Here is a 17330-nt window from a genome sequence, read left to right on the forward strand (position 1 = left end):
GAGGAAAAAAGCTATATAGAGCTTTTAAAAATCCTAGAGAAGGTTGGATTGCGAAGAGAGGAAGAGGATAATTTGGTGTGGAAATTTGATAAATCTGGAATCATTTCTGTAAAATCTTTGAAGAGAAGGAGCTAAAACTTGAAGAGCTATAGTAGAAGATTGTTTCACTTTATTTTTGGTAACTTCGATAGGGTGTTGAATCAAACTTGTATCAAGATTTCAGTTCAGGAACAAATATGATTCTTTTGAAAAAGAATGGACTCGGCCCAAAAATTACTTAGTGTTTGTGTCGAAAAGTATATAAAATGTTCAATGATATTAAACTCTGGCAAATAATATAAAAAATTGCAATAAAAGGAAGTACGTAAAATACATGAAAGCTTTAAATAGATAAGAAAGTGAAATCGAAATAAGAAATTAAATTACTTGAAAAAAGGAAAAGAAATTCTCAAAGAAAAGTGAAAATAAAATAAATTAACAGAAAAAGAAAGAACAAAGGAAATAAAAGAAAAAAAATGAATAAAAGGTCAACTCCAGGCACTTACATACACTTGCACTCTGTGATTCTCTTTAGCGTCGGTATAAGTTTGATTTTTGCAGAATTTTGTGTGATGGTGAAGTGTTTAGATTGAAGTCCCTTATTTCTTCTGAACTTCTACTTATAGACCATGAGGATAGACTTGCAGAGTATTTTTCTCTTCCCATGATCTAGCTCCCACCTTTTTCTCAAGCCACAGCCTTACTTTGACCATGAAGAATCTTGACATCTAAGTTTGTCATCCTTTAGCCTCCAAGTCCCACTTTTTTTCTTCATCAGCTTACTCCTCGAAATTTGCATCCATGTTCTCAGCTGAGCTTGAGGGGTAAACAAAAGTCTTAACTAACGTTTAAGAAAAAATAGTAACTACTTTTCGACCTGTTTTTCATGTGTTGAAAATCTTCGACTTCGATGTTCTTACACCATCTATTATTAATTTCAACTAATTCTTCAGATGGACACAATCTGGAGTCACGCATTCTGTAATACCCTAACTACCAAAGCTCACGCTTCCGGCTGCGCAACTCTGATAGCTCGGACATTACGACGACACTTATACTATTTAATACTAAAATATGAGCCTGTTTAAAACTTTAAACCGCAAAACCGCTCCTAAAAATACTTTTGCTATACAACGTACATCCATACATACCATACAACTTACAGAAACTCATAAAGAGTACATCCATATATGTACATACATATATATAAATATTATTACAAACATTAACCAATACAATCCCTATCCCTCTTACAGAATATATCAGGATAAAGGCGAGGGTACAATAAATAATAATCTAAAGCATACAGAGCATCTCAACAACAATGAAATAAACTCTTCGTGACATCTTCGTCCATATCCTGAAAGGGAAAAAATGTAGGGGGGTGAGAACATCATCCTCGAAAGGGTTCTCAGTAGAGGGTTTTTGGGAATTACTATAATAGGATACATGGAGATAAACCGTACCAGTGATTAATAACCGTCTTATGCCTCTTTTCAAAAACAACGGTTTTCAATAAAAGTAAAGTCGGAAACCTTTTCTAAAAGAGGAACCATTCAATTCTCAAAAGCTCAAAAGCCTTTCAAAACGGTTTATCTATGCTGGACCAAAATAGCCTTTCATACTTTTCCTAATCAGAAACACAAAACCGAAACCAACCATCGGTCCATATCATTTCAACCATGGCCCTAGGCCCAAACAATCCAACCATCAACCAAATCACCACGATCCAACAGAGTCCCAATTGCAAACACAGATAGGAAGTTCAAACACAAACAAACAGTTACAGCAAGTAGAACAATTAGCAGTTAATCACAAAGGCAAACCAATTACAATATGCACACCCAAACAATGTCACATAGATGCATATGATGCATGCCTGTCCTAGTGGCTGATGATATCATATGTCGGTTACCAAGCCAACCCGACGTGTCCGGCAGCTAACCCGGACACAATCTCTCTGTTGCGCATTATTATCATTAGAGGGTATATGCGCCCTGTCGCCATTAGAGGGTATCTGCGCCCTGTCGCCATTAGAGGGTATCGGTGCCCTGTCACCCTTACAACCAGAGAGAAAGCACAAGCATACTTGCATACAACATTCATCTCAGCCATCCGGCTTAAATTCACAATTCATTCAATTGCATACATGCAATTGTACTCAACCATGGATCACCATCCATCTCAGCTATCCGGCTCATGGTTCAATCCAGAACCAGCCAATTTATCAATAAATACAGCCCTTCAGCTTAAAATCATAATTCATAATCAGCCATACGACTCACAACTCATTCGGCAATCAGCCATAGTTCAATAGCATACACAGCCATTTCGGCTCATAACAAAATAACACTTCCACCATCCAACATCATCAAATTCATAAATCGGCATTTAAGCCATAAATCACTTTTTCTCAAATCATTTCACTTTGAAATCAAGTTTCAACTCTTTTCAGCCTTGGTTTTAAAGATCTCATTTCTCAAATCATCTCAGGCTCATAAGCCAAATTTACTCAAAGTGAGTTCCCTTTTTAAAACAAGCCACTCTCGGCATTCTCTTTCCAAAACTTCCAAAACCATGGCAAGTTAAGGATTTATTTCAAAGTATTCAAAATCACCCATCCAACAATGGAATTTTATAACAAAAGTTTCTCGGCAGAGTCCCAAGTCTTTAGGGAAGGTCAACTTACATAAATTCCTTAAAATTCATTGAAACTCTTAAAATCATAGATTTTCGATTCAAGTAAATAAAACTGAATTTATTATGAAACCGAATCATACAAAATCACAAGTTCCAACCCGGTCCAAAAATCAACTCATTTGAAACGAAACCGGTTCATTTGAATCAAACCACTTTCAGGTTTCTTTTTGGAACCCATTTTTCTAACTCTTCCAAAATGCCTCAAACTTGATTACTCAATCAAAAGTCTAGATTCCTTTAAAATCACTAAAAGCTCCTTTTTATATTGAAATCAATATTAGAGCATCATTCTTTCCTTCAGTGATTCAAACGATAAAAATAGTTCAGTTCTAAATAAGCCGAACTCAACGTATAAGGTTCATCAAATAAATTAAGCTTGAAAACATAAATATCCTCTTAATAAATCAAATAATACAATTTCTTAAATCCAACCCTTTTTAAATAACCTTTCAAACAAGACTAAGAGTTTATAGAAATTTTGGCAGTACCTCCCCTAAAACTTGGACTTTTGCCACCCGGTTCGGGTCCCAACTAAACCGTTCCTCATTACTTTTCAACAACACAAAACCAGAAATCAATTCAAAGCAGGCTAAATCCAACAATCGCCTCAGTGGCGTATCTCAAGGATACCATTTCAAAATCAACTCAATATCAATCGATTTAACTCATTTCCAAAGCTTTAAAGAATCGATTCAGCAATAAATCATTTGTCCGAAACCAAGTCAATTAAAGTAAACCAGGCTAAATTCAAAAGTGCATTTAACTTCTCAAATCATCAAAATAATTAACTCAAATCAAATCAATCCTCAACGGATTAAACTCAGATTTCAAATCTTTAAAAAAATCAACTTCAAACATTACAATTCACAAAGCCGCACAATAATTCAGCCAAACAAACATCCACCATCATTCGAGACAATCAAATAATACATAAGGCAGATACAATCACCAAATACACAATGTCTCACATCAGTATCCATATGTAATAATTCCAATACATAAAACATAATTTTTGGAAAGTGCCCCTACCTCAAAACTCAAATTCCATAACCCAAACGCGTCACATAATCCTTTCCGCCTCGTCCCGAGATCAACAATCAACATCCCGGCAGCCAAAACCTCGGTTCCAAGCCACTTTCGCAACAGTCTCAACAACTCTAATCGTAACATACAACAACCGAAACTCAATCGTATAGCAAATAACGCCACAAACCTCAACGTATGATAACAGAACAGTAACTAAAGGGCTTTCAAATCGAAACGCTTACCGAACCGAAGGAGGAACGGTTGAACTGAAACAGCGACGATCTCCGAACCGGTTCAGCAGCAGCCCGGCAGCCACTTCAAGCGGCAGCGGCGACGAATTCCAATCACGATGTCTGAAACCAGCAGGCAGTGACCATAGTAACCTCGGAATTCAAAAAGGACAAATACCTTAAATAAAACCCGTACCGGCAAACTTTCCGGCGACGGCAGAAGTAACCAGTAGCTCCGACGGTGGTTCCGGCGGCCACATCAACTTCTTCCGCAGCCATACACGACAGGAGACAACCCCGGTTGCAGCTGGTTGGGCAGCAGCAGCTTCCGGTGGCCATAGAAGCTCCGGCGACAGTAGCAGAAGCTCTAACTAAGCACCACAGAGTTGCAGATCAACAGAGACGGAGGTAGACGACGGTGACGGGACGGCGGCTACCAGGCACGGCGCCTCCTCTGCCTCGGCCTTGGCTTGCATCTTCTTCTCCCACTCCTGCTTGCGACTTCAACGACACGAAAAAGACGGGTTCGACGGCCAGATCCGGCGAAGCTGGCGGCGAGGATGCGGCGGTGGCAGTGCGGCCTCTTTGCAGCGACGGTGGTCACCCCTGCGCCTGACGCGACGGCGTCTAGGGACGGCGACCAAGCCGCGCCTCTTCTTCTCCTTGGCGCGCTCCCTCGCCCTCGGTCTCCTCTCTCTGCCTGATCACTCTCTCTCTCCCTTCAGTGCGCCATGGCGGCGGCAAGGCGGCAGCTAAACGAGGCGACGGCGGCACGGTGGCGACACTCCTTCTTCCCCTCTTCGCCGCAGCTTAGCCCCCCTCTCCCTCTCTTCTACCCTTTCCCGATTTGCCTTTCCTTTCTTTTTTTTTTCTTTCACTTAGCTTGCAGCTACTGCTGCTGCATTAGGTGTCCTGGGTGTACCGGGTCAGGGGAACCGGGTAGGATTTTTAGGGTTAGGGTTATTTGTGTTGAGCTTTAGGATTAAGGCAAAATTGGGTTCAAGGGTAATTTTGTAATTTCAAATAAAATAGGGATAATATTGTAATTGAAACTCAATTAAATCCAACACTAATTATCTATAGAAAATACTATTTGTTCATCACTTTCACAAATTATTTTCAATAAAAGGTCCAAATCAAATAACTAAAAATAATATAATTAAATCCTTTATTTTCCAAAGTAGCAGTATTAATATTTAAAATATTACTTATCTAATCCAAATCATATAAAATCCTTATTATTTCATAACTGGCAACTTTATAATTTAAATATAGAAAATAATCCAATAATTATAAAATTGGATAATAACCATAACTTATCTCAAATTCAATAAATCAAAACTTTTCTTAATTACCTTTAATAAAATAATTTCTGAAATTAAGGCTATAAATAACTATATGATTTGAGACTTGATCATAAAAAGACTTTTCAAAGATTATGGGCCTTATATTCTACCCACCTTATAAAAATTTTCGCCCTCGAAAATTGATACAAAACGAAAGAAAATTCATAACAGTTCACCCCTGAACACATTTAGGGAAGAAGCAAAAATATCTCAAAATATAAACATATGTACGGTTTTCAATTACTTTGATTGTCATATGCATAAGGATGCAAAGGTAGAAGTGTGAGTGCAAAGCAATCATTACAAGGTAGGCTCAATGCAAAAGGTGGCATGGGTCAACATGTGATAGTAAGGCAAGGCATTGAAGGTTATAAAACAGGATGAGGTTACAACGACGTGCTCAACATCCGCACACAAATCTCATCTCAACCTCAAAGCTTCAACCTTCCAACTCCATCAAGCACTTTACAATTCCCATGTCCGACCATAAGCATAACGATCGCAAACCCGTCCGCAAGGAACAAAACACCCACAACTCATAATATGGTACACCTATCGTTTCACCTTCCGTATACACATATCACGTCTTAAGGAACTAACGCATCACGCTATGTATACGTCTACAAGTCGCACGTGATATCAAAATAATTCTCGAGTCTACTCAGAAGGATACAAGATTTAGAAAGGAGAGTCAAATGTCAAGGATAGTACTCATAGATCCGAGGGAACGTATTCAATCCCAGACAACAAGGATGATCAAGCAAATGAAGTTTGCTAGAAATAAATCAATTAACAACCTCAAAGATGACCCTTGGATCAAAGAAATTCAATAGGACCAATAAGCAGAAAAATAAGCACATTAGTTTGAAACAATTTCAAGCTGAGCCGAAGAAGCATGAGGTTTGCAGAAGAGAAGATTTCAAACCCGAGACAAAGCTCACAAAGCTCAAGAGCATAATTAAAAATACTTCCAAATGCATTATTCACAAAAGAATCGAAAACTTACGGAAAAATCACTTCGCAATTTAGAAGAAAAGTTAAGTAACAAACATTCTCCAAGAGAATAACAAAAGCAATAACATGACTTTGCGGTAATACAATTTTATGTTGAAACAGATCATGCAGAATTTAAAAAAAAACAAGGTGCACACAAGTTTGGCTAAAGGCTAAAATATCTCCTCAAATATTTTAGAAAGATAATTAGGTGCACAACTTAACCAAAAGCAATCATAAAACTCGGAAGAGGAATCAAATGCTTGTTCAAAAATCTCCAAAGTCCATATTCAAACAAGCGTGTATAAAAATCTTAGCAAGGTCGAAAGAGAAAGTTAAGCTCTATTTAGAAAAGGAAATCTGAGGTAAAAGCTTGCTTATAAATTGGTAAAGGAATTAACTGTTGCATTACAAACAAACCGGCTTCCAATAAACAAGAAAGCTTTCAAAACTTCATTTAAAACAGCGCATGCCAATTCTAAAATAACTTGTCAAAATTGTACAATGGTTCCAATCTCAATCAAGCAACAGAAAATAAATTCCGATTAGAATTTCTTCAAAGAGAATTCAAAATTTCTTTGAAAGTTCAAAACAAGACTCCAAAATGTTCTTGAAATCACCATCTCAGAAGGATATTCAAGGAGATTAGAATGTACTTAAAAAGGAGTCAAGCCATACAAGAAAAGATCTTAAATCAAAGTAGTTTAAACAAGATCAACTAGTCGTAAGACATCAAACAAGCTTTCAATTTATCCAAAAGAATACAAAAGTCATAGGAAAGACAACTCAATTATTAGTAATTTTCTCAAGGATAAATCTTTGACTAAAACTTTGGTAAAGACAATGAAAGGATAAACGATGCACAAATTTTGAAACGAATCAAACTAACTCACATAAGAATGAGATTCACAAGATTGTAAAAACCAAGATCAATGGTAATGTTCACAAATTGTAAAAAGATTAGTTTAAAATAAAGTCAAGTATGACATTCATAGAGATGGAAAGTTTAATAAAGACTTTAGTCCGTTCATAGGAAGAAAGCTATGAGTCCAACACTTTCAAAAGAACAACAATGGCATAAACCATATAGCATGCAAAATCAAACTCAATTCAAAATAAGTTAAGTAAAGCTTATCAAACGAAACTCAACCGGAATAAAAGTGAAAAATCTTTCCTTTCCAAAATTTTGAAAAATATCCAAATACATGATCAAATGAAGATGTGCATTGGAACTATAGTAAAATTACTAGAAGGCCAAATTGTAATTTAAGGTAAATGCAGTCCCATAAACCAGTAAAAGCACAAGCGAGGTATTGGAAATAAATAGTTGTTAAACTGTATAAGTAATCTCAGTTTCATATATAGATAAGTATATAACAGCAATTTTTATAAAATCTCAACATTGGCTGTGATCACTGTCAAATAAGAGAAATTAACTTATTCAACAATTTCTCTATAAATGGACTCGGAATCAGGGGTTAAAATACACAGCGCAATAGGACAAGTTCAAAGCTATATCAAAGAATACATGAATCAAGAAGAACTCAAACCGAGTAAGATAGATGCAACAAGGATTTCAAACAAGCATATGCACTTAAGATCAAACAAGATTGCATATGAATAGAGGAATAGAGTCGAAAAATCAAACTACTTTTCAAAAGGATTAGTAACCAAGAACTTCAAGTTAGGACATGAAGGAGCAGGTCGACTTGAACAGAATTCAAGACACACCACTGAATAGCCTTGAGAAATAGTTTCTAACATTCCCAAAACTCGCAATTCGCTTTACCCAAAACTCGTATATCATCTATGATAACCCATTAGTGCTTTCATATACATAATTCACTAGTATTAAGCCGGCCAAACTTGATACCAAGAATCATGCAATGCAAGACTAACAACGTTAATCAATAGATCGTCATGTGCATAAAGTTCTAGTTCTCGTCATTCGACAAGACCTAATACATGACAAACGCTCAGAGTATGCAATTGAAGCATAGTCGGTCCATTCCTCAGGCTCTACAGGAAGGACTGCTCTGATACCATAATGTAACACCCTAACTACCAAAGCTCATGCTTCCGGCTGTGCAACTCTGATAGCTCGGATATTACGACGACACTTATACTATTTAATACTAAAATATGAGCCTGTTTAAAACTTTAAACCGCAAAACCGCTCCCAAAAATACTTTTGCTATACAACGTACATCCATACATACCATACAACTTACAGAAACTCATAAAGAGTACATCCATATATGTACATACATATATAAAAATAATATTACAAACATTAACCAATACAATCCCTATCCCTCTTACAGAATATATCAGGATAAAGGCGAGGGTACAATAAATAATAATCTAAAGCATACAGAGCATCTCAACAACAATGAAATAAACTCTTCGTGACATCTTCGTCCATATCCTGAAAGGGAAAAAATGTAGGGGGGTGAGAACATCATCCTCGAAAGGGTTCTCAGTAGAGGGTTTTTGGGAATTACTGTAATAGGATACATGGAGATAAATCGTACCAGTGGTTAATAACCGTCTTATGCCTCTTTTCGAAAACAACGGTTTTCAATAAAAGTAAAGTCGGAAACATTTTCTAAAAGAGGAACCATTCAATTCTCAAAAGCTCAAAAGCCTTTCAAAACGGTTTATCTATGCTGGACCAAAATAGCCTTTCATACTTTTCCAAATCAGAAATATAAAACCGAAACCAACCATCAGTCCATATCATTTCAACCATGGCCCTAGGCCCAAATAATCCAACCATCAACCAAATCACCACAATCCAACAGAGTCCCAATTGCAAACACAGATAGGAAGTTCAAACACAAACAAACAATTACAGCAAGTAGAACAATTAGCAGTTAATCACAAAGGCAAACCAATTACAATATGCACACCCAAACAATGTCACATAGATGCATATGATGCATGCCTGTCCTAGTGGCTGATGATATCATATGTCGGTTACCAAGCCAACCCAACGTGTCCGCTAGCTAACCCGGACACAATCTCTCTGTTGTGCATTATTATCATTAGAGGGTATCTGCGCCCTGTCGCCATTAGAGGGTATCTGCGCCCTGTCGCCATTAGAGGGTATCGGTGCCCTGTCACCCTTACAACCAGAGAGAAAGCACAAGCATACTTGCATACAACATTCATCTCAGCCATCTGGCTTAAATTCACAATTCATTCAATTGCATACATGCAATTGTACTCAACCATGGATCACCATCCATCTCAGCTATCCGGCTCACGGTTCAATCCAGAACCAGCCAATTTATCAATAAATACAGCCCTTCAGCTTAAATTCATAATTCATAATCAGCCATACGGCTCACAACTCATTCGGTAATCAGCCATAGTTCAATAGCATACATAGCCATTCCGGCTCATAACAAAATAGCACTTCCACCATCCAACATCATCAAATTCATAAATCGGCATTTAAGCCATAAATCACTTTTTCTCAAATCATTTCACTTTGAAATCAAGTTTCAACTCTTTTCAGCCTTGGCTTTAAAGATCTCATTTCTCAAATCATCTCAGGCTCATAAGCCAAATTTACTCAAAGTGAGTTCCCTTTTTAAAACAAGCCACTCTCGGCATACTCTTTCCAAACCTTCCAAAACCATGGCAAGTTAAGGATTTATTTCAAAGTATTCAAAATCACCCATCCAACAATGGAATTTTATAACAAAAGTTTCTCGGCAGAGTCCCAAGTCTTTAGGGAAGGTCAACTTACATAAATTCTTTAAAATTCATTAAATCTCTTAAAATCATAGATTTTCGGTTCAAGTAAATAAAACTGAATTTATTATGAAACCGAATCATACAAAATCACAAGTTCCAACCCGGTCAAAAAATCAACTCATTTGAAACGAAACCGGTTCATTTGAATCAAACCACTTTCAGGTTTCTTTTTGGAACCCATTTTTCTAACTCTTCCAAAATGCCTCAAACTTGATTACTCAATCAAAAGTCTAGATTCCTTTAAAATCACTAAAAGCTCCTTTTTATATTGAAATCAATATTAGAGCATCATTCTTTCCTTCAGTGATTCAAACGGTAAAAATAGTTCAGTTCTAAATAAGCCGAACTCAACGTATAAGGTTCATCAAATAAATTAAGCTTGAAAACATAAATATCCTCTTAATAAAAATAATACAATTTCTCAAATCCAACCCTTTTTAAATAACCTTTCAAACAAGACAAAGAGTTTATAGAAATTTTGGCAGCACCTCCCCTAAAACTTGGACTTTTGCCACCCGGTTCGGGTCCCAACTAAACCGTTCCTCATTACTTTTCAACAACACAAAACCAGAAATCAATTCAAAGCAGGCTAAATCCAACAATCGCCTCAGTGGCGTATCTCAAGGATACCATTTCAAAATCAACTCAATATCAATCGATTTAACTCATTTCCAAAGCTTTAAAGAATCGATTCAGCAATAAATCATTTGTCCGAAACCAAGTCAATTAAAGTAAACCAGGCTGAATTCAAAAGTGCATTTGATTTCTCAAATCATCAAAATAATTAACTCAAATCAAATCAATCCTCAACGGATTAAACTCAGATTTCAAATCTTTAAAAAAATCAACTTCAAACATTATAGTTCACAAAGCCGCACAATAATTCAGCCAAACAAACATCCACCATCATTCGAGACAATCAAATAATACATAAGGCAGATACAATCACCAAATACACAATGTCTCACATCAGTATCCATATGTAATAATTTCAATACATAAAACATAATTTTTGGAAAGCGCCCCTACCTCAAAACTCAAATTCCATAACCTAAACGCGTCACATAATCCTTTCCGCCTCGACTCGAGATCAACAATCAAAATCCCGGCAGCCAAAACCTCGGTTCCAAGCCACTTTTGCAACAGTCTCAACAACTCTAATCGTAACATACAACAACCGAAACTCAATCGTATAGCAAATAATGCCACAAACCTCAGCGTATGATAACAGAACAGTAACAAAAGGGCTTTCAAATCGAAACGCTTACCGAACCGAAGGAGGAACGATTGAACCGAAACAGCGGCGGTCTCCGAACCAGTTCGGCGGCAGCCCGGTAGCCACTTCAAGCGGCAGCGGCGATGAATTCCAATCATGACGTCTGAAACCAGCAGGCAGTGAGCATAGTAACCTCAGAATTCAAAAAGGACAAATACCTTAAATAAAACCCTTACCGGCAAACTTTCCGGCGACGGCAGAAGTAACCAGTAGCTCCGACGGTGGTTCCGGCGGCCACATCAACTTCTTCCGCAGCCATACACGACAGGAGACAACCCCGGTTGTAGCTGGTTGGGCAGCAGCAGCTTCCGGTGGCTATAGAAGCTCCGGCGACAGTAGCAGAAGCTCTAACTAAGCACCGCAGAGTTGCAGATCAACAGAGACGGAGGTAGACGACGGTGACGGGACGGCGGCTACCAGGCACGGTGCCTCCTCTGCCTCGGCCTTGGCTTGCATCTTCTTCTGCCGCTCCTGCTTGCAACTTCAACGACGCGGAAAGGACGGGTTCGACGGACAGATCCGGCGAAGCTGGCGGCGAGGATGCGGCGGTGGCAGTGCGGCCTCTCTGCAGCGACGGTGGTCACCCCTGCGCCTGACGCGACGGCGTCTAGGGACGGCGACCAAGCCGCGCCTCTTTTTCTCCTTGGCGCGCTCCCTCGCCCTCGGTCTCCTCTCTCTGCCTGATCACTCTCTCTCTCCCTTCAGTGCGCCATGGCGGCGGCAAGGCGGCAGCTAAACGAGGCGACGGCGGCGTGGCGGTGACATTCCTCCTTCCCTTCTTCGCCGCAGCTTAGCCCCCCTCTCCCTCTCTTCTACCCTTTCCCGATCTGCCTTTCCTTTCTTTTTTTTTCTTTCACTTAGCTTGCAGCTGATGCTACTGCATTAGGTGTCCTGGGTGTACCGGGTCAGGGGAACCAGGTAGGGTTTTTAGGGTTAGGGTTATTTGTGCTGAGCTTTAGGATTAGGGCAAAATTGGGTTCAAGGGTAATTTTGTAATTTCAAACAAAATAGGGATAATATTGTAATTGAAACTCAATTAAATCCAACACTAATTATCTATAGAAAATACTATTTGTTCATCACTTTCACAAATTATTTTCAATAAAAGGTCCAAATCAAATAACTAAAAATAATATAATTAAATCCTTTATTTTCCAAAGTAGCAGTATTAATATTTAAAATATTACTTATCTAATCCAAATCATATAAAATTCTTATTATTTCATAACTGGCAACTTTATAATTTAAATATAGAAAATAATCCAATAATTATAAAATTGGATAATAACTATAACTTATCTCAAATTCAATAAATCAAAACTTTCCTTAATTACCTTTAATAAAATAATTTCTGAAATTAAGGCTATAAATAACTATATGATTTGAGACTTGATCATAAAAAGACTTTTCAAAGATTATGGGCCTTACACATCCTCATCAAGAAATCTATTTTTGGCACCAACAAAATTCCACATTCTATATCATGCTGTCAATTTTGAATTGCTCTAGCTTCGACTTCGATCATTCTTGACTCAGACTAATAATTTGTCGCAGCTAGAAGTGTCAATTTAGCCCAAACCTTAGGCTAGCCCTCAACCTTCTAAAATAATTTTAGTCCATAGCCCCAAAAATTACAAAATCATATTGTAAGTCCAACCCTAATTAAGCCGTTCCAACAAAAATCAAAATAGGGATGGCCTATAAACCCTACAAGCCCTACCAATTTAAATTTTGATTTTTTTTGTATTTCTATATGCTTTCTTAGCTCGTGTTTGAGTTGTGCTTCATTATTTCTTCGATAATACTATATGCTTTTACTGTTTTCTTTTCTTTTTAAATTATTTCAATTCAAGTACCACAAAATGGCATATACTATTTTATTTCATTCTGTAGAAACTTTTCATTATATTATTCTTTATCCGGCAGCTATTAGGCACCCATGTGAATCAAAATATATTAAGACGAATTATAATGAAGCTTAAACGAATTTAATATTTTTTTCTAATTACATATTCTCAATTTTATTTCATCAAATTATTCACCATAATTAATTAACTATAGAGAAGCAGAATAAAGTGTTGCCAAATGACTTGAGTGATAATTTGTGAGGGGTCTTTTGAATATGTATTTTATTATTTTATGCACTTGCACAACAGTTGATTTTTTTATAAAATTTAGTTTAAAAAGTTGTTTCAAAAATGTTATAATGCTCAGTAATATTTAATTTAGGGTGTTAAACGAATTATTAAGGATATGTCTAAAATAAGTATAATAACTTTGTGTGTATTGAATGAATTATATTTTATAAATTATTTTAAAGTCCATTACCTAGTGAGCTTCATAGTAAGTAATCAATTTGTTTTGCAAATAATTCTGCTATCAGATTTTTGCCTAGAAAAGATATAGCAAATACTGTAACTTTCGGATGTCCTAGCTTAAACAGGAAAGTGATAAACTCAGCGAAGCGTCTGAGGGCACATTTGAGTCTCCACTTTCTATATAATATATGTATATTGAAATGTCTGTAATGTCTTTATATATTTAGTGTTTAGGATTTTAGAGATTTAGGATTTTAGATTTATAATTAAAATATAGAGATTATAATTTTAAGATTTACAAATTTAAAAATTTACAATTTAGAATTTAAGAATTAGGATTTTATGATTTAGAATTTTATATTTAATTTTTAAAATTTTAGAGATTTTAGATTTAATTTAAGGTTTAAAATTTATGAGTTTAAGATTTATAATTTTAAGAGTTAGAGTTTTAGGATTTAAGTTTTAAAGTTTAAAATGTTTGTATTTAGAGTATACTCATTTTTCAGTATGTATGTTCTGTTCTTTTGATTTCTTGATAGATATAGTTAAAGAGATATTATTAAACAGTAAGGAGAATGGTGATGAGATAGGGTGATGAGATAGTGAATGCCATGTTTGATTTCTTGATGTATATAGTTAAAAGTTGAATTTAATATGATCAATGCACATTATTAACATTTATTGTTTAATTTTTTTTATTTTCTACGCATAAAAATGACAAAGGAATAGAACAAACTAATGACTTTTAATAAGTTTTATATGTGTTGTTGAGATAGAGAATGTATAAAAAAAAGAGAATTAGGTGACCCATGAGTTGACTTTAGGGCTTTTGGCTCATGAGAGCTTTTGGCCATGAGAGCTTTTTAAAAATTTAACCCTATTAGTTATAGGGCTTTTTAGTCTTCTAGCCCTATAAAGTAGGGACAAATCCCTATAGGGCCAAATATATTGACACCATTAGTCACAGTCCAAATTGAGCTATGACTGGCGCTCAGGGACTTCCACAGTAACACTATAAGCTCTGATGAACAGGGGAGAGGCAGGGCTCACATGAAATAAAGTATTAAGTCAAAACAAGTTTAAACCGAATAAAAGAAGTACAAAGCTCACAGGAAATAGTCACTAAAGTCAATGGCAATGTTCACAAAGATTTAAGAGAATGATTAAGAACACAATCGAATAGAACATTCATTAGCAATGGATAAAACTAAGAGAATTATTTCACATGCTCAAAGAAAAAATATGAGATGAACATTTCAAAAGAAATGATAAAAGAAAAAATGCTATCATGTCAAACAAATTTAAGTTGAAACAAAAGATGCAAGGTTTATGAATTGGAGATTAATAATGGTTGAGAAAAGGTTTTTCCTCAAGAACCTCGCAGGATACCTAGATGCACAATCACGCAAGGATATGCAGGAGCAAATGGTATGTGGTTGAAAGAGAGTCGAGTTGTATTCAAAGAAAAAAAATCCAGGGTGAAGGTCTCCTATAGAATTAATGAAATAAGTGGTTCATTGCAAACAAGTGGGCTCAAACAACATAAGGAAGTTACTTAGTCTATGTAGGGAAGTGCAGGCAAGATTTAAGGCTATCTTATAAAAAATTCAAAGAATGATTAGAGACATGATAAAATTTCGTACCAAATAATCCTACAATCTATATCCGAGAGTACTAGTCTCCCGAGTCGTCCTCCCTTGGAATTGCCAAAGTGTCCATCTTATTGATTAGAAAGCCTTGTTAGGATTCTTTGAAGGTTTTAGCAAAGTAATAGGAAACAAACAATCAATCATTAAAAGACTTGGCTTAGGGTTGGCATTAGAATTTCTATCCTTATAGTTCCTTCAATGATGACAACAATTAGGCCTTGCCTCATTTAGTTATCCCCTAGGTATAGAGGAAAGTCAAATGAAAATAATCAACTTGAGTCACAAGTCCTAGCTTCACCTCATGGGAATCTAGCTTTAGTGCACTCCAAGTCAATTAGCAATCCATAATTCCAAATCAACAATTGACACAACTATTCAACTTCTTCTGATGGCCCAAGCCCTATGCCAAGTAAGAAATTTCTACTCCATAACTAGTGTTAACATTTTATCAAACATTTGATGAGCAAGAATGAAAGTCATAGGAAAATGAGAAGAAAAGTAGAATTAAAAGTATTGCAACACAAGGAACTAACAACAATTATCAAAGAACAACAATGAAAATCAAATTCTCAAGGTATTGATAAAATCCAAAACTACAAAGTTGAATTCTAGATCTATGAGAATTGAGCAATTACAAACACTACTTGAAATTGGAGAAGAAGATCTATGACATGAACAAAGTGAAGTGGGAATTGCAATGGATCTCACCAAAGAGTGATTGAAAATTCAGAAATTGGATGAAGATGAACCCTAGTGAAAGCTTGGAATGTCTCTCTTCTTCTCCAAGAGTGTAACTAACTATCCCTCAAAATATCTAAAATCTAGAAAAATAAACTCAAAAGTCCTTAACCCTTGCTCCTTTGGTCTTCTTAAGCTTTTCCCGCCAAGGCATTTCCCAAAAATGGGATTCCCCAACTACCTCCATGCCTAAGTCACGTGGCTTCTTAAAAAAAATCATATTCGAACATCGGCGCGCACGCGCAAGGTACGCGCGCGCGCCACCGAAGCCTCTTGTAATGTGCGCAGAGGCGTGATGTACGCGTGCGCGCCCATGAAGATCATGGCTTAGCCGCTACGCAAGCCGGCTCGTGGCTTAGCTCTTGGCTTCGACTTCTAGCTGTTCTATCCACGCGGACGCGTCAAGTGCGCGCACGCGCCCATGCTGAGATTTCCAAGGCTCAATTCTCATGCTCCCTTCCTTTGCACCCGTCCTCCTTCTCTCTTTCGGTCCATCCCTGCCCTATATTCTAAAACCACTTAACACACAGGTCACGGCATCGAATGGCATCAAGAGAAAATTAGAAATGTATCTATTTTAGTACAAAATAAGCATGTTTTCATCCATGGGGCAAAACTAGGAAAGGAACACAAAATCTTATATTTTCATATAGAAAGTGTGTGGAATCATTGATAAAACCCCTGAAATCAACACAAGATAAACCCTCAAAATGGGGTTTATCAAGACACGATCAGGCAGAATAAAAATAAAATCAAAACTTTTTCAAAGAAGATCCGGAATAAGAACTTCAGAAGAATACCACAAGATATAATGTATCACAACAAAGCATGTTCAGATTTACATCAAGTTGTTACATAGTTCATGTAGAAAAAAGCAAAGTCGACACTTATGTTGTCGAGAATCTAATGGATAGCCAGCAGCACGATCAGATCGAGATATGTTTAAGATGTAAGAGATGCAGCAAAAGCATCAAATTGCATTTTAAGAAGAATTAAAACAAGGAACTCCTTATATGAAAGATAAAAGTAACAAAGCCTCCATCATATTCATCAAGCTTGATGAAAAATGTTGATTTTATATAAGTAACAAAGCCTCCATCATACTCATCAAACTTGATGAAGAATGTTGACTTTCTGGTCATATGCCTAGAGCATCTATTATTTATATACCACATGTTGTCTTTTCTCTTGGATGCTAGGCAAACTTACAAAAATGCTTAAGTGACCTTAGGTATCTAAATCTTTTTGGA

Source organism: Arachis stenosperma, chromosome 9 (genome assembly GCF_014773155.1).
Source record: "Arachis stenosperma cultivar V10309 chromosome 9, arast.V10309.gnm1.PFL2, whole genome shotgun sequence".
NCBI classification, from domain to species: Eukaryota; Viridiplantae; Streptophyta; class Magnoliopsida; order Fabales; family Fabaceae; genus Arachis; species Arachis stenosperma.